Here is a 19,987-nt window from a genome sequence, read left to right on the forward strand (position 1 = left end):
ATAGCAACCGTCTGCTATACATAGGTCTGCTATACATAGCAAGCATCTGCTATACATAGGTCTGCTATAGATAGCAACCGTCTGCTATACATAGGTCTGCTATACATAGCAACGGTCTGCTATACATAGCAACCGTCTGCTATACATAGGTCTGCTATACATAGCAAGCATCTGCTATACATAGCAACGGTCTGCTATACATAGGTCTGCTATACATAGCAAGCATCTGCTATACATAGCAACGGTCTGCTATACATAGGTCTGCTATACATAGCAAGCATCTGCTATACATAGCAACCGTCTGCTATACATAGGTCTGCTATACATAGCAACGGTCTGCTATACATAGCAACGGTCTGCTATACATAGCAACGGTCTGCTATAGATAGCAACCGTCTGCTATACATAGGTCTGCTATACATATCCACCGTCTGCTATACATAGCCACTGTCTGTTATACATAGGTCTGCTATACATAGCAATGGTCTGCTATACACAGCAACGGTCTGCTATACATAGCAACTGTGTGCTACACATAGCAACCGTCTGCTATACATAGCAACGGTCTGCTATACATAGCACAGTCTGCTATACATAGCAACGGTCTGCAATACATAGCAATGGTCTGCTATACATAGCAACGGTCTGCTATACAGAACTAATACAAAGATTGTTTCCAGGTCTGAGGGAGTATTACTGCATATGTGAAGTTTGTTGCTCCAGAGGGAGCTGTTGCAAAATCTGATAAACTGATAAAGTCCCTTATTAGAGGACACAGTCAAGTAGACTGCCCTTTGACCGGGATCCTCAGGTAATATGTGACCTCCAAATGATGGTGTGTAATGGCCTTGACAGTGAATGTGGCTCACGTAAAGGACCGAAAGTAACTCATATATGGGGTTAAATCAGGATACAAGTCAGTAAATTTAGTCCAACTAGTGGATATATTTATTTTTTAAAAATCCATCAGTCAAATTATGAAAGTATTTTGAGTGTACATAGGGAAAATCAGGCCAACCATTGACAAACAGAACATCTCGTTTCCATAAGTAAATATCTCATCATAATATAATATTTGTTTTACACAAGTTAACATCTTCGTTCTTAAAAATCATCATCAAATTCATGTGTTTGGTCAGTTGGAGTGGGCTCAGCTGTAACACCACTGCAAATACAGTTTCAAGTGCATACCAACCTCATGCGCACCCTTTTATGTATTTATGTATTATGTATTTATTTTTATTAATTTTAAATATAGTTATTTATTTTGGCGTTTATTTTTGATTTATTTATTTTGGCAATATTTTAAATTATTACATTATTTTAAAATTAATAAAAATTAAATACAGGGAAATTAAACAGAGGAGTAAATAAATAAGGGAATTAATAAGTAAAGAAGCATATTAAAACAGAAATATCAATTTATTAACGGTTACATTTATTTTCAATATTATTTTTGCTACATTTAATGACGTATTTATTTATCAATATTATATTTATTTGTCATTTTTTTTGTTTATTGATTTATCTTTTATATTAGTGTAATAAAAATTACAATATTTCCATCTGAGGTGTAGTGGAGTAGAAGTAGCCTATAATGTAGCAGAAAATGGAAATACTCAAGTAGAATACAACAACATTAAACTTGTACCTAAGTAGGCCGACAGTACTTAACAGTAAATGCACTTTCCACCACTGGCTGCTATGCAGGGAATGAAATTTGCACCTGCATCATGCCAAATACAGGGTAACTGTTGGCTATGGCAGGTAATAATTCCAGGTCACCTATCAACATGACAGATCATTTTCACTCATATTAAGAAATATTATTTTGAAAAAGCAATTCCTGACTTAAAAGTAATTAGGGATTAAGGCTACATGATATATTCCATGTTTATACTGTCTGGTATCACTGAATCAGTGTTTACAACTCTAAAGTGTTCTACACAGATTTCAGATGTGGCAGACAAAAAATTTAGTGGCGGGTAGAAATGTTCAGTGACCTGCCACAGTGGCAGGTGAGGAAAAAGCTTAATTTCAGACCCTGCTGCTATGTTTCATTACAAGTTTCCAAAAAAAAAAAAAAAGGTGCCTAGCTCTCCTCCTCCTGTGTCGTGGTGGTGGTGTTGGTGCTGCTGCCTGCAGAGCTCAGTGCTCACAGAGAGAAGTGACAGTCACCATCAGTTCAGCTCTCTGCTCCACACTCAGCATGTCTGGTCCCGTTTATCTGGTCACCGGAGGCTGCGGCTTCCTCGGCAGACATCTGCTTACTGAAGGAGGATGAACTGGCAGAGATCCGGGTGTTTGACAAACACATAGACTTGAGTTTAAACGAACTCAGCACAGGTAAGAGGATTAATGCACCAGACTCCATTTAAGAATCTGCTAATTTAACATTACCTCGGCGTAGTCACTCTTTCAAGCTCTTGTTTTAATTTAACTTCAGGCTTTATAACTGCACGGTTCACAACATCATATCGTATCTATTTCTGCTTGTTTGTGGTGTAATGTTAGTGTTTATTTGCCTGGTTCCTCATTACATTAGCCTCTTTTACTTTGACATTCTGTTGTTGCTAGGGCAACAGCTTTGGTCCAAATTTACTTCCTGTCAACTACTGCAGTAATTATAGATAGATGGATGGATGTGTAACCCAACACGGTATACAGAATGGCCAATGCAATGCTACTTCAGAGACCCACAGGCCATAGGCCTCAATTACTTAGTGTTGACACCAATAAATTCACAGATTCAAGAGCGGGAAACATGCATTCAGTTTCACATTACCAAATGTATTTAATTAAAGGTAAAACATGATTGGAAATTGATATCCTAAAAAAGGAGAGAACAATCAAAAGTTAATATTTATTCAACAATAATAGTTAAAAACAGTTTTCCCATAAAAACTCCAACCTGTCCTCCCTTTTTAAACTAAAACCCCAAAAGAATACAAAAAAATGCCAAATACTAAGGCAGGGTACTGTCTGCGGGGAGATTCTAATTATGACCCCTCTTTAAACTTACCATGTAAGCACACTATGAACTATTTCTTTACATGGCACACCATCACAAGTATGAAACTGTAAAAAGTTACTATCACCCTTTTGGGCCTACCAAACGGCATGTGAAAAGGGAAATACCACGACTAGCCTACTCCCCGCAGGTCTCCCACGGCCTGGAAGAACAAAAACAAATACAAAGTAATGTTAATCAGTTGGTTCTGGATCACAAGGTTAAAAAGTATTTCAAGTAATCACCACAACAATGCAACAGTCTGACTTGGATGTGTCCAAATCAACAAATGGGTGGCTGGACACAGTCTCTCTTTTAGTCCATTTAAAACTATCAGTAGTCAAATCAGGCTTCAGTGTTAAATACACCCAGGCAAAGCAGCAGTCTAGCTTCAATCATTCTCCTCAGGGCCCTACTTCACTGGCTCTGCTGTGGCTCAACCGGGGGAGGGGCAAAAGGCTGAATCTTTCCCTTTTCAGTATGGGGTAACAGAGCATCACTCTGGACGGCTCAGGACACAGCTGCACTACAAATCTGGACAAACAGTGTTGACCTGCCACACATCTACCAGGAGTCAGACAAAGAGACTCTAATCACCCACACCTGACCTTATGAAGGCAGGAAGCTCCACTCAACCACACCTACAAGGGGCGGTGCTCCCTGCCTAGGTGCTGGCCCTCACGGATGGATGGATAGATGGATAGATAGATGATAGATAGATGGATGGATGGATGGATGGATGGATGGATGGATGGATGGATGGATGGATGGATGGATGGATAGATAGATAGATAGATAGATAGATAGATAGATAGATAGATAGATAGATAGATAGATAGATAGATAGATAGATAGATAGATAGATAGATAGATAGATAGATAGTGCAAAGTACAATACAAATATACCAGATATAAAAATACAAGGAGATGAAGAAAACTGTTAAAAGTGGTAATCCTTAAGATTTCAGGGTTGATTTACAATTTATATTTGCGTAAAAACAATAGAATTGTGCTTTGAGTTTCTGGCTAAGATTTGTTTCACCACTACATTAATTAAAGTGGCAATCCTTAAGATGTCAGTCCTGGTTGATTTACAATTTATATTTCCATTGTGCTCAGAGTTTAGCAGACCTGGGCGCTGCATACTGACTTACTGCGTGTTTATGCTACTCTTGTTCTGTTGTTGTGCTGTCGATGCTGTTGTTTGCTACTGCCAAATGTTAGTGTGCTTATCTGTCTGTTATGTAATGCTTGTTGTCATATGTAGCCTAATGCTTGTTGTGATGGTATGCCAGAAGTGTTTGGCTGTGTGCTGCTCTTTAACTTAGGACATTTCTTTTTATTACATGGCTTTGTTGAATACTCAATTCTGATTGGTCAGTCACAGCCTTCTGTGGTCTGTTATTTATTTATAGCAGACCGTTGCTATGTATAACAGACCTTTGCTATAGGAGCAGTTCTGATGTGGGACTCTGGCGGTCCGTTTTGTGTGAAATTATTTATTCCTTAAGTAAGTAGCTGTGTAATAAGCGGGATAATATACAGCGAGCCGGTCACTGTTGTGAAATAAACCCTGACAGGGCAATGCCACACCCTGACGCGGATTGGGGATCACGGCGTTCTACGGTCTGTTATTTCTTTATAGCAGACTGTTTCTATGTATAACAGACCGTTACTATGGGCACAGTTCTGATATCAGACTCTGGTGGACTGCTTTTGTGTCAAGTTATTGATTCCTTAAGTAAGTAGCCGTGTAATAAACAGGATAATGTACAGCTAGCGGGTCATTGTTGTGAAATAAACCCCGACAGAGCTCGCTGTACATTATGCCTTACATAGACCCTACCCCCTTCCCTCAAGAGGCTTTGCCTTTTGCCAGGCCGCCATTGTAAATAAGAATTTGTTCTTAATGGCTTGTCATGGTTAAATAAAGGTTAAATAAAATGTATAAAATAAAAGGTGTGAGAAAGGCATGGCAGAGTCTGTTTCACCTCATACTCTTGAGGAAATTCCTGGTATCCCAAAATATACTGACAAATTTCTCCTCCTGCACCATCGAATTAAATCTATAATTGTTTCTCAATTGAAATAAAATTATGTTTACAATGACAAAAGGAGGAGGAGGAAAGATGATCTAGATAATCTGAACTGCCGTGCAGTTCAGAGGATCAGATAGGTGCATGCTGCGAGCATATACAGATTCCAGTGGAGACCGGCGGCGTTTCAAAACTACTCGCTGACTGCTAAAGTTACTCACGTTAAATAGCAGTCCACCTTCGTGTTTCGGTACGGTTGGCTTTCACACCTGATGAAAACCATGCCCAAGTACACATGAACCGTACTCCAGACTACCTTTTTAAGTGGACTCGTACGGTACCGTATGGAGCGTTCACACCAGTGGCGGCCGGCCAATAGAGGGCCACGGGGCCTGGCCCCACCCACCTTGAGCCACCAAAAAAAAAAAAAATTATAAAATTATTAATTATAAAAATTATAAAAATTCTAAAAATTGTCAATATGTGTGTTTTTGACCTATGGAATATACCCGTAATATTTGTAAAATAGGATAACTGCGCCAAATATCTGCTTTCCTCCTTGAACTCTCTGCTAGTGCACCTCTCAGCTGCTCTGCTGCACGTGCACTTTCTGGGGCCAAATGGATTTGGCCCAAGGAAGGCGGGTCTAATAAGCAGTACAGCCAATCACTGATTAAAGATATATGATTACAAGCATGAATGACATACAATTCATCCAATCAGCGCCGTAAAAAAGACTTCCGGGAGGGCCAAACTGATTTGGCCCATGGTGTGCGCGCGCACGTTCACGTGTGTCTCTCTCTGTTCTCGTCAGGGCTCATGTCAGTTCTCGCGTGATCTTGTCTTCTCGTCTCTCTCCACTTCTCTTCTCTCACAGCCCATTTTAACGGCATGACAATGGAACAGCCAAGCACTAGTATATTAACATACTGAATTGTATGAATAAGATGTCCTTATGTCAGTGTTGGAATAAATGATAAAAATGTAACTGCAAAGTAGTAATGCGTTTTTGATACCTTTTTTTGCATTGAATCGTACTAGGATGTTTGTTGAAATTGATTGGCCCTACCCAAAAAAAAATCCACCAGCCGCCACTGGTTCACACTAATCATTCGAACTGGACTTTGGGGACAAGTGTACTCGGATCCGGGCCCAGGTCCCTAATGTGAAAGCACCCAAAATGTCTGCCTGTTTCTCCCTCAGAGCGAACAAAGGTGGTGGTCATTCAGGGGGACATCACAGACTACAGAAGCGTGTTGGAGGCATCCTGTGGCACCGATGTCGTCATCCACACAGCCAGCTTAGTGGACGTTTGGCACAAAGTCCCAGAGAGCCTCATCGTCTCTGTCAACGTCTCAGGTGAGACTTCAAGGGTCTGAATGATGGCAAGGAAAAGGGATGGGGAGGAAAAATCAATGACTGATTCAGTTTTATGAATGTTTTACTGCGGGAAACCAGAAAACAGAGGAAATCCACGCCTTCTCCTGTTTTGGATGATTTTCAAGGACGTGACTTCACCCATGGGTTAAAAAATGTTGGCCTTAATTAAGTTGTGCTGAATATTGAGACAATATGGCCATTGTTAGCCAGTCGGGTTGCCCATTTCTGTAGTGGCCGATAGTCCAACCTGGATTAAGGGCTAGTTTTCATTACATATTGTGTAAATGAATGTTTCCTTTTGTAAATGAATGGTTCCTTACTATGCATGGTTGGTCATCCTGCTGTCAACTGCTTAACCCTATTAGTTTGGTGTTCAGTGGGGAGTTTAGGTGTCACATGATGGCATAAATGCTGCTTGAGGGGCTTTTCAGCCTGACAAGAATAAAACTCATGAGTACACCAAAAAAAGAAAGAGGAAAAACTAAATGATATATAATCCACAAGCAGCTTTTAGCACAAAACAGGACCCACAACATATGAAATGGTGCGTCACTTGTGTTGAACTGTCTGAGAGTGTGTGTGTGTGTGTGTGTGTGTGTGTGTCAATCAGTCGTCATATATGAACATCACTTGTTGTCAGCTTACCTCATGCCTTTACACAATGTCCTTTCAGTAAAGCAAATAAAAAATAATCCATGTCTTGATGAGGTAGGTTGAAGTAATCCAGTCAGAGAAAGGAGATTTGCACTTCAGCAGTTCAGGTCAAGCTTGTAATTTTGCAAAATCCCAGGGATTTCTCTGCATTATCATCGTAAAGTAAAAGTCCATAATGTTACCTTGCGATTAGAATGAAAGACAATTGAGACAAGTCCATAAATAGTTCTGCTAAAGGCTTTAACCTTTCCAAACAAAACTTACATTATCAACTAAAACAACTCCTCATTTACCGTTAGTAAGACTCTTCAACCTCTCCTCCCAGCTTCAAAACAAACCACAAACCAAAAACGGCAAAACAGGAAGTGACAGATTGTAATTGCCTGCCTATAGGCCATAATACTGAATCTATTTAGGATAAAAGATATTGTTTAATGTAGTATATTAGCCATTCAGAATCCCAAAGACAGCTCTTACAAATTAAGTTCAGGCAAAATTGAAAAAATAAAATCATTGTCTGCAATATAAATGCACAACAACGGCCAATTGGGAAACTCCAACACTCAACGACCAATAGTGTAACTTTTACTCAGTATGGAGGCTTTCTTATCAGGGACCTGGGCTGGGATCCGAGTACACTTGATCCAGAAAGTCCACTTTATTTGATTAACGGGAACACTGTGTGCCGTACTCGGGCTTGGTACAAATCAATTATTCCTGAAATGCAAAGTCAAGGACGGACTTTCAGCTTTATAAGCCACTAAGTCCGATCTGTTAAAATCTGATGATCTGATCTGAGTGTAGTCAATCATTTGCTGAAAACAGTATCACAATATTTAGATAATATATTTCGCAGTCTTTATACTACATTATCAAAATAACAGGTAGCAGCCAAATAGAATAGATAACCTCCTTCCCTCTGCTGCTACATCTCAATGTAGCTCTGCACCACTTTGGTTGTACACATTGGGAAGTATGCGTGTCAAAGGAGCACTTGAATGCAGCAAGATTTTCCACCTTATCACTGTATTTAGATTGTTTAGTTTACAGCTATTGAAATACATTTTAAGGATAACGCTGCTGATGTCATATATTTATATTTTTCTGTAAACAATAATTTGTTAATCCTTCTCTCAATACTTTCTGACTTCCCCAGATTGTCTGTGGCTTTCAGCCCCCATTGGTTCCCCCAGTGGGCAACCTCCAGGTCTGAAAAGTGAAGTCAATGCTGAAGTGCCTTAAACTTGCATTCTTCAACAAACCAGCAGGGGGCGACTCCTCTGGTTGCAAAAAGAAGTCTGATTGTATAGAAGTCTATGAGAAAATGACCCTACTTCTCACTTGATTTATTACCTCAGTAAACATTGTAAACATGAGTTTATGGTCTCAATCGCTAGTTTCAAGTCTTCTTCAATACAGCATGATGTTCATTTAGTAAATTATGGTCCCATTTAGAGTCAGATAGACGATAAAGCAGGGTATGCTTAAAGGCGTGGCTCCCTTGTGATTGACAGGTTGCTACTACGGTGTTGTCCGGTCTGGGAGTTGTCCGTGTTTTCCATGTTTGTGAAGCTGTGGAGGATTACCCAATAAAATTCAATCTGATCCATCCAACCCCAGCATCCTCCATCTCTCTAATGACAACGTTTTCTCTCCTCAGGGACGGAGAACGTGATTAAGGCCTGTGTGGAGTGTGGTATCCAGTGCCTGCTCTACACCAGCAGCATGGAGGTGATCGGCCCCAACGCCGAAGGAGACGACTTCATCAGGTGAAGCTCAAAAAAATATCCTTCTGGTTTTACTTGTTTGTTTTCCTCACCGAGTACACATGGTTGGACTTTCACTCTCGTTTTTAGAAACGCTTTGGCTCAGTTACGTTTCTGTGGTCACTTTCTTGAATGCAATCATGGAAAGCCTGTTCAGAATAGATATGATTGGTTGGAGACAAAAGTACACAACACACTGTATCCAGCACCCTGCTGGTATAATCAAGAGGCGTTTAAAGACTCACTCACTATCTTACTGTCACACTGTCCCTCCGTAATGTTTTGCATGAGACCGTCTGGTATGTCAGACATGCCGTACAGCGAGCAACATGTTTTAACCTTTCTTTAACCTCAACCCTTTATTAGATTTGCCACATACAGTTGCATACATGAAATTTGACCTCTGCATCCTAAGGAGCAGTGAGCTGCTGTAAAGTGCAATTTGGGGTCAAGTGTCTGGCTCAAAGACACGCCAACATGCAGAAAGTAGGAGTCGGGAATCAAACCACCGACCTTGTGGTTGAAGGATGACCACTCTAACCATTGTACCAATGGATTCCTTAGGTTTTCTAGCCCGCTACAACCTTAGAAAACGCAAGTTGCATTTAAACACATTCCTCTCATACACATGGCAAGGTCAAGAAAACACCACCTGCTTACTTTCTCCTCCTCTCACTGTTTAACTCTTTCTCTACAGGGGCAATGAAGACACACCTTACAAAGTGAAACACACTATGGCCTATCCCAAGAGCAAGGCAAAGGCTGAGAAAATCGTGCTGGAAGCTAACGGCACCAAGGTACTTTATGTTCAACAGTGTGGTGGTTTTATTGGCAGAGATATTAATACTGGTACACTTTAAAGACACACTAAGAAAACAAAAAAAATAGTGTTCAAATAATCATAAAACCTTAACGATGTAATGGAATTCAAAAAAGCTGCAGATGCAGAACAGAAAAAAGGTTATTGGAATCCAGATACATTTATTAATGTTTATTACTGTAATGCTGAGTATCAGTTTTATACTGTATTATATCTTAGCTTAACCCTTGTGCCTCACTAGGGACATTATTGGCTTTTTAATTTTTTGATCCTTTTGGCTGTGTTTATGCATGTGGTATAAATTTTGGCAAGGGTGTGACGTTTTTTTTTTTTTTTTAATTGTGGAAGTTCAACCTTAGCTCCTATAATACGTCTATAATAAACTGTGTAGCCAAAATACACTCAGACCCTTAAGGACAAAAATATCCCCATTGACACCCATTAAAACAACGATTTATGACCCGACAGCCATTACAGCATCAGCATATCGCATGATTGTCCATAGTTAATCGTGATGAATCGCAAATTAATCACCCATTTTGATCTGTTCAAAATGCACCTTAAAGGGAGATTTGTCAAGTATTTAATACTCTTATCAACATGGGACTGGGCAAATATGCTGCTTTATGCAAAAGCATTTATTATTGGAAACCAAATAACAACACAAAACAATGACAAATATTGTCCAGAAACCCTCACAGGTACTGCATTTATCATAAAAAATATGCTCAAATCCTAACATGGCAAACTCAAGCCCAACAGGCAACAACAGCTGTCAGTGTGTCAGTGTGCTGACTTGACTATGACTTGTCCCCAACTGCATGTGATTATCATAAAGTGGGCATGTCTGTAAAGGGGAGACTCGTGGGTACCCATAGAACCCATTTTCATTAACATATCTGGAGGTCAGAGGTCAAGGGACCCCTTTGAAAATGGCCATTCCAGTTTTTCCTGACCAAAATTTAGCGTAAGTTTGGAGCGTTATTTATCCTCCTTCGTGACAAGCTAGACTGACATGGTTGGTACCAATGGACTGAGCCCACTACAACCTCCAAAATATCAATTGGGTTAATGTGTTGAAGACATTTTGTGGCTTTAAAACGAATTTGCGTTAACGCATTATTATCGCGGTTAACTTTGACAGCCCTAATTCTATTATATCAGGCTTTCAATCTATAGCATCAAAATTGTAGTTTTTTTTTACAATATTTTACCAGATTGAGACATTTTCTCATGTTTGATCTATGGGGCAATCACATGCTATTTGCCTGGTTTCCTGCACAAAATAAAAATGCATCATAGTCAATGTTGTTCCTAATCATTGACATTTTTGTCCTCTCAGCTTCGGAGCAGCTTTTTTAAAGTGAGGCACAAGGGTTAAGACTGGGTAACACAATCTGAGGCTGGAGAGCCTGAAAAAAACATTATGAGGGAATTTCTTGAGCAACTTTGCCACACAATGCTGGACCATCCCCTTGTGGCTTTGCTTTGGTGTCACTCCTGCTGTTTACCATCAAAATCCATAAACTTCTACCCTTTGACGGCTCTGGGTTCATGTTTTTATGTTCGTATGCCTCCCGTCTGATTTCCCAAAACTGAATCTTGGTTTTGTCTCCTGTCCAGGTGAAAGGTGGAAAGTGTTTATACACATGTTCTCTGAGGCCGACGGGGATCTACGGCGAGGGCCACCAGCTAATTAAAGAATTCTACAAGTTGGCTGTAAAAATAGGAGGCTTGGCCTTCGAGGGGGTCCCAGAAGACTCTGAACATGGACGGGTCTATGCAGGTAAAATTACACAAAATTACACAGATATACATATTTTTGGTTGGTTTGCATCTCTTTGTTAGTTTTGTATTTCTTTTTGGTATTTTTGCATCTCCTTTTGGTAGTTTTGTGTCTATTTGGTAGTTTTGCATCTCTGTGGTAGTTTGGCGTCTCTTTGTGACTTCCCAACAAGAAATGTCAGCAGTAACTTCAAACAGAAGCTCTGTGCCCAGTTGGCCCGTTCAGTAATCTGTCGATGGTGATAACAACACCTTATTAAGAGTATCAGCACCACATACATATATACAGCAGTATGAGTACATCATTGAATAAATGTAATGATGACATTTTTAAACCAGCCTCAACATGCTGGTTTCAGTGCTGATGTGTTTTTGTTATTCACTCACGGTTCATCAGCTGTTGTTCATGACCAAATTAGTAATAGTGCATGTGAGCATGAGTAACAGCACCCAACACAACTGGACTTTCTCTAAAATGATAACTTACATTTATACCAGGTACATGTTCATTCATCAATAATTTGTCCCTGACAGAAATCATTCTTCAGACTGACTGCTTTTCCTCTTAATTAAAAGTAGTTATATCTTAGTTATATCTCTCAGCCTCATACTGTATTTGGTGTAGGCCATGAATTCAGCTCCTAATAACATGTGAAGAACTTTGTAAACCACAAATTCCAAAGAATGAATGAAGTTGTTTCTAAAAAGTAATGGGTAAAACAACTACTTTTTCTTTTCGGCACTTGAGTACATTTTAAGGTAAATGTCTTGAGTACATCTTCCATCATTCAATGTGGTATTCACCCACTTGTCTGTGTTTCTAGGCAACGTGGCCTGGATGCATGTACTCGCAGCCCGAGCCCTGAGAGAGCGCCCGCAGACAGTCGGAGGTGAATCTTTCTTCTGCTATGACGACTCACCCTACAAGAACTACGAGGAATTCAACATGCTGCTCCTCTCCACATTTAACTTCAGAAGAGTCCGCATACCCTTTCCGGTGCTCTGGTTCCTGGCCATGCTCAATGATGTGCTCCGCTGGATACTGAGCCCCTTTCATAACTACACGCCGTTGCTGAACAGTTTCACCTTCGCCCTGGCTTGCACCTCCTTCACTGTCAGCACAGACAAAGCCCTGCGCCACTTCCAGTACCGCCCTCTGTACGACTGGGACCAGTGTCGCGCCCGCACACAGAAATGGGTCGACACGTTTCCTCTGGATGACCCCAGTAAAAGCAAACTGTAATTATTACAGTATAAAAAGATCTTTTCATTGTTATATTTGTCTAGCATTTGTCTAGCACTTAGCTTAGTCATAAAGAAAACACAATCAAAGAATTTAATCAGATGACGGATATACTTTAATAGCCTTGTTATGATTTAACATCAGCATTTGTAATTATGTAAATTATGACAAATGTAAACACAATTTACAAGCATTTACTGGACTTCACATGGACCTGTATTTCAGTAATATATATTATTGATAGCAATGTTTTAAGTTGCATAATTTAAAGAATATTTTTATGATATTGTCGATGAAATGTATCATGTTTAGTTTGTTAAATTTTTTAAATCTTTAATAAAGATGATTTGATATATTCTTAATTTTCTTGTTGTTGTTTTGCACTTGATTCACATCACAGGGAGAGGCTGCATTTTCCTGTTTTTCTTTCCGTAACTGAGCTCATTTACGTATTTTATTATGACATCATAATGAAAGTTTGTACAGCCTGGAGACCTGGTTTAGTTTCAGTGTGAATATGTTTTCTTACCATGCCCACATCCCGGTATGATTTAATGCAAAAAAAGTGAAGGTATCAAAAACACATGACTACTTTTCAGTTAAATAATTATTATAGTTATTAATTATTCAAATAATCAACATTATTTTATTCCAACAGGAGCAGTAAAGAATGCTTAGAAAAACACAACAGTATAACATGTACTCAGTGGTGGAAAGTAACTAAGTACATTTACTCAAGTACTGTACTTAAGTACAATTTTGAGGTACTTGTACTTTACTTGAGTATTTCCATGTTCTGATACTTTTACTCCACTACATCTCAGAGGGAAATATTGTACTTTTTACTCCACTACATTGATTTAATAACTTTACAGATAAAATAAGCTAACTTAGCTAGCTGGTAGCTTAACCAGCTAGCTAGCTCACCGATCGTTAGCTCCTCCAGGTCCTCTCTCCGTTCAGAGGTTCCTGCTCCCCGGTGTCGCTTCTTTTATCGTGTTTTTACTTCACGGAGAGGAGGTCATTGAACCGGAGCTGTGGCGGGGGGAGCGGACGGATAGGAACCCACCTGGCTGGCTGTCCGGTCCAGGCTCCAGGCGGACAGATCACAGTGGCACGCCGGTCCTGGGTGAGTTGAGCATCAGAGCTGAAGTTCAAATGGACCAGGGCAGCGGAGTGGGCACTGTTCGGCCAGGCAGGCAGGGTGTTGACTAGGAATAACGGATTCTTTGACACAAAAACGGTCCGCCAGAGTCTGATACCAGAACTGCGCCCATAGCAACGGCCTGCTATAGATAGCAACGGCCTGCTATATATAGCAACGGCCTGCTATAGATAGCAACGGCCTGCTATAGATAGCAACCGTCTGCTATACATAGGTCTGCTATACATAGCAAGCATCTGCTATACATAGGTCTGCTATAGATAGCAACCGTCTGCTATACATAGGTCTGCTATACATAGCAACGGTCTGCTATACATAGCAACCGTCTGCTATACATAGGTCTGCTATACATAGCAAGCATCTGCTATACATAGCAACGGTCTGCTATACATAGGTCTGCTATACATAGCAAGCATCTGCTATACATAGCAACGGTCTGCTATACATAGGTCTGCTATACATAGCAAGCATCTGCTATACATAGCAACCGTCTGCTATACATAGGTCTGCTATACATAGCAACGGTCTGCTATACATAGCAACGGTCTGCTATACATAGCAACGGTCTGCTATAGATAGCAACCGTCTGCTATACATAGGTCTGCTATACATATCCACCGTCTGCTATACATAGCCACTGTCTGTTATACATAGGTCTGCTATACATAGCAACGGTCTGCTATACACAGCAACGGTCTGCTATACATAGCAACTGTGTGCTACACATAGCAACCGTCTGCTATACATAGCAACGGTCTGCTATACATAGCACAGTCTGCTATACATAGCAACGGTCTGCAATACATAGCAATGGTCTGCTATACAGAACTAATACAAAGATTGTTTCCAGGTCTGAGGGAGTATTACTGCATATGTGAAGTTTGTTGCTCCAGAGGGAGCTGTTGCAAAATCTGATAAACTGATAAAGTCCCTTATTAGAGGACACAGTCAAGTAGACTGCCCTTTGACCGGGATCCTCAGGTAATATGTGACCTCCAAATGATGGTGTGTAATGGCCTTGACAGTGAATATGGCTCACGTAAAGGACCGAAAGTAACTCATATATGGGGTTAAATCAGGATACAAGTCAGTAAATTTAGTCCAACTAGTGGATATATTTATTTTTTAAAAATCCATCAGTCAAATTATGAAAGTATTTTGAGTGTACATAGGGAAAATCAGGCCAACCATTGACAAACAGAACATCTCGTTTCCATAAGTAAATATCTCATCATAATATAATATTTGTTTTACACAAGTTAACATCTTCGTTCTTAAAAATCATCATCAAATTCATGTGTTTGGTCAGTTGGAGTGGGCTCAGCTGTAACACCACTGCAAATACAGTTTCAAGTGCATACCAACCTCATGCGCACCCTTTTATGTATTTATGTATTATGTATTTATTTTTATTAATTTTAAATATAGTTATTTATTTTGGCGTTTATTTTTGATTTATTTATTTTGGCAATATTTTAAATTATTACATTATTTTAAAATTAATAAAAATTAAATACAGGGAAATTAAACAGAGGAGTAAATAAATAAGGGAATTAATAAGTAAAGAAGCATATTAAAACAGAAATATCAATTTATTAACGGTTACATTTATTTTCAATATTATTTTTGCTACATTTAATGACGTATTTATTTATCAATATTATATTTATTTGTCATTTTTTTTGTTTATTGATTTATCTTTTATATTAGTGTAATAAAAATTACAATATTTCCATCTGAGGTGTAGTGGAGTAGAAGTAGCCTATAATGTAGCAGAAAATGGAAATACTCAAGTAGAATACAACAAAACATTAAACTTGTACCTAAGTAGGCCGACAGTACTTAACAGTAAATGCACTTTCCACCACTGGCTGCTATGCAGTGAATGAAATTTGCACCTGCATCATGCCAAATACAGGGTAACTGTTGGCTATGGCAGGTAATAATTCCAGGTCACCTATCAACATGACAGATCATTTTCACTCATATTAAGAAATATTATTTTGAAAAAGCAATTCCTGACTTAAAAGTAGTTAGGGATTAAGGCTACATGATATATTCCATGTTTATACTGTCTGGTATCACTGAATCAGTGTTTACAACTCTAAAGTGTTCTACACAGATTTCAGATGTGGCAGACAAAAAATTTAGTGGCGGGTAGAAATGTTCAGTGACCTGCCACAGTGGCAGGTGAGGAAAAAGCTTAATTTCAGACCCTGCTGCTATGTTTCATTACAAGTTTCCAAAAAAAAAAAAAAAGGTGCCTAGCTCTCCTCCTCCTGTGTCGTGGTGGTGGTGTTGGTGCTGCTGCCTGCAGAGCTCAGTGCTCACAGAGAGAAGTGACAGTCACCATCAGTTCAGCTCTCTGCTCCACGCTCAGCATGTCTGGTCCCGTTTATCTGGTCACCGGAGGCTGCGGCTTCCTCGGCAGACATCTGCTTACTGAAGGAGGATGAACTGGCAGAGATCCGGGTGTTTGACAAACACATAGACTTGAGTTTAAACGAACTCAGCACAGGTAAGAGGATTAATGCACCAGACTCCATTTAAGAATCTGCTAATTTAACATTACCTCGGCGTAGTCACTCTTTCAAGCTCTTGTTTTAATTTAACTTCAGGCTTTATAACTGCACGGTTCACAACATCATATCGTATCTATTTCTGCTTGTTTGTGGTGTAATGTTAGTGTTTATTTGCCTGGTTCCTCATTACATTAGCCTCTTTTACTTTGACATTCTGTTGTTGCTAGGGCAACAGCTTTGGTCCAAATTTACTTCCTGTCAACTACTGCAGTAATTATAGATAGATGGATGGATGTGTAACCCAACACGGTATACAGAATGGCCAATGCAATGCTACTTCAGAGACCCACAGGCCATAGGCCTCAATTACTTAGTGTTGACACCAATAAATTCACAGATTCAAGAGCGGGAAACATGCATTCAGTTTCACATTACCAAATGTATTTAATTAAAGGTAAAACATGATTGGAAATTGATATCCTAAAAAAGGAGAGAACAATCAAAAGTTAATATTTATTCAACAATAATAGTTAAAAACAGTTTTCCCATAAAAACTCCAACCTGTCCTCCCTTTTTAAACTAAAACCCCAAAAGAATACAAAAAAATGCCAAATACTAAGGCAGGGTACTGTCTGCGGGGAGATTCTAATTATGACCCCTCTTTAAACTTACCATGTAAGCACACTATGAACTATTTCTTTACATGGCACACCATCACAAGTATGAAACTGTAAAAAGTTACTATCACCCTTTTGGGCCTACCAAACGGCATGTGAAAAGGGAAATAACACGACTAGCCTACTCCCCGCAGGTCTCCCACGGCCTGGAAGAACAAAAACAAATACAAAGTAATGTTAATCAGTTGGTTCTGGATCACAAGGTTAAAAAGTATTTCAAGTAATCACCACAACAATGCAACAGTCTGACTTGGATGTGTCCAAATCAACAAATGGGTGGCTGGACACAGTCTCTCTTTTAGTCCATTTAAAACTATCAGTAGTCAAATCAGGCTTCAGTGTTAAATACACCCAGGCAAAGCAGCAGTCTAGCTTCAATCATTCTCCTCAGGGCCCTACTTCACTGGCTCTGCTGTGGCTCAACCGGGGGAGGGGCAAAAGGCTGAATCTTTCCCTTTTCAGTATGGGGTAACAGAGCATCACTCTGGACGGCTCAGGACACAGCTGCACTACAAATCTGGACAAACAGTGTTGACCTGCCACACATCTACCAGGAGTCAGACAAAGAGACTCTAATCACCCACACCTGACCTTATGAAGGCAAGAAGCTCCACTCAACCACACCTACAAGGGGCGGTGCTCCCTGCCTAGGTGCTGGCCCTCACGGATGGATGGATAGATGGATAGATAGATGATAGATAGATGGATGGATGGATGGATGGATGGATGGATGGATGGATGGATGGATGGATGGATGGATAGATACATAGATAGATAGATAGATAGATAGATAGATAGATAGATAGATAGATAGATAGTGCAAAGTACAATACAAATATACCAGATATAAAAATACAAGGAGATGAAGAAAACTGTTAAAAGTGGTAATCCTTAAGATTTCAGGGTTGATTTACAATTTATATTTGCGTAAAAACAATAGAATTGTGCTTTGAGTTTCTGGCTAAGATTTGTTTCACCACTACATTAATTAAAGTGGCAATCCTTAAGATGTCAGTCCTGGTTGATTTACAATTTATATTTCCATTGTGCTCAGAGTTTAGCAGACCTGGGCGCTGCATACTGACTTACTGCGTGTTTATGCTACTCTTGTTCTGTTGTTGTGCTGTCGATGCTGTTGTTTGCTACTGCCAAATGTTAGTGTGCTTATCTGTCTGTTATGTAATGCTTGTTGTCATATGTAGCCTAATGCTTGTTGTGATGGTATGCCAGAAGTGTTTGGCTGTGTGCTGCTCTTTAACTTAGGACATTTCTTTTTATTACATGGCTTTGTTGAATACTCAATTCTGATTGGTCAGTCACAGCCTTCTGTGGTCTGTTATTTATTTATAGCAGACCGTTGCTATGTATAACAGACCTTTGCTATAGGAGCAGTTCTGATGTGGGACTCTGGCGGTCCGTTTTGTGTGAAATTATTTATTCCTTAAGTAAGTAGCTGTGTAATAAGCGGGATAATATACAGCGAGCCGGTCACTGTTGTGAAATAAACCCTGACAGGGCAATGCCACACCCTGACGCGGATTGGGGATCACGGCGTTCTACGGTCTGTTATTTCTTTATAGCAGACTGTTTCTATGTATAACAGACCGTTACTATGGGCACAGTTCTGATATCAGACTCTGGTGGACTGCTTTTGTGTCAAGTTATTGATTCCTTAAGTAAGTAGCCGTGTAATAAACAGGATAATGTACAGCTAGCGGGTCATTGTTGTGAAATAAACCCCGACAGAGCTCGCTGTACATTATGCCTTACATAGACCCTACCCCCTTCCCTCAAGAGGCTTTGCCTTTTGCCAGGCCGCCATTGTAAATAAGAATTTGTTCTTAATGGCTTGTCATGGTTAAATAAAGGTTAAATAAAATGTATAAAATAAAAGGTGTGAGAAAGGCATGGCAGAGTCTGTTTCACCTCATACTCTTGAGGAAATTCCTGGTATCCCAAAATATACTGACAAATTTCTCCTCCTGCACCATCGAATTAAATCTATAATTGTTTCTCAATTGAAATAAAATTATGTTTACAATGACAAAAGGAGGAGGAGGAAAGATGATCTAGATAATCTGAACTGCCGTGCAGTTCAGAGGATCAGATAGGTGCATGCTGCGAGCATATACAGATTCCAGTGGAGACCGGCGGCGTTTCAAAACTACTCGCTGACTGCTAAAGTTACTCACGTTAAATAGCAGTCCACCTTCGTGTTTCGGTACGGTTGGCTTTCACACCTGATGAAAACCATGCCCAAGTACACATGAACCGTACTCCAGACTACCTTTTTAAGTGGACTCGTACGGTACCGTATGGAGCGTTCACACTAATCATTCGAACTGGACTTTGGGGACAAGTGTACTCGGATCCGGGCCCGGGTCCCTAATGTGAAAGCACCCAAAATGTCTGCCTGTTTCTCCCTCAGAGCGAACAAAGGTGGTGGTCATTCAGGGGGACATCACAGACTACAGAAGCGTGTTGGAGGCATCCTGTGGCACCGATGTCGTCATCCACACAGCCAGCTTAGTGGACGTTTGGCACAAAGTCCCAGAGAGCCTCATCGTCTCTGTCAACGTCTCAGGTGAGACTTCAAGGGTCTGAATGATGGCAAGGAAAAGGGATGGGGAGGAAAAATCAATGACTGATTCAGTTTTATGAATGTTTTACTGCGGGAAACCAGAAAACAGAGGAAACCCACGCCTTCTCCTGTTCTGGATGATTTTAAAGGACGTGACTTCACCCATGGGTTAAAAAATGTTGGCCTTAATTAAGTTGTGCTGAATATTGAGACAATATGGCCATTGTTAGCCAGTCGGGTTGCCCATTTCTGTAGTGGCAGATAGTCCAACCTGGATTAAGGGCTAGTTTTCATTACATATTTTGTAAATGAATGTTTCCTTTTGTAAATGAATGGTTCCTTACTATG

General features: G+C 40.0%; 1 protein-coding gene, 1 long non-coding RNA gene and 1 pseudogene across 3 annotated transcripts in view; 2 read left to right on the forward strand and 1 right to left on the reverse strand.

The window, feature by feature from the left end:
* The window catches only part of LOC141780667 (3 beta-hydroxysteroid dehydrogenase type 7-like), a 175,133-nt gene that overhangs the window by 99,259 nt on the left and 55,887 nt on the right, over nt 1-19,987 (reverse strand). The gene's annotated exons all lie outside the window — the stretch shown is intronic.
* LOC141780663 (3 beta-hydroxysteroid dehydrogenase type 7-like) lies at nt 1,167-12,736 on the forward strand (annotated as a pseudogene).
* LOC141780671 (uncharacterized) overlaps nt 14,310-19,987 on the forward strand; it is a 14,773-nt gene continuing 9,095 nt past the window's right edge. Inside the window, exon 1 of the long non-coding RNA XR_012596709.1 lies at nt 14,310-14,533. This is a non-coding gene — a long non-coding RNA (uncharacterized LOC141780671). The remainder of the gene's footprint in view (nt 14,534-19,987) is intronic.

The sequence above is a fragment of the Sebastes fasciatus genome, chromosome 13 (genome assembly GCF_043250625.1).
Source record: "Sebastes fasciatus isolate fSebFas1 chromosome 13, fSebFas1.pri, whole genome shotgun sequence".
NCBI classification, from domain to species: Eukaryota; Metazoa; Chordata; class Actinopteri; order Perciformes; family Sebastidae; genus Sebastes; species Sebastes fasciatus.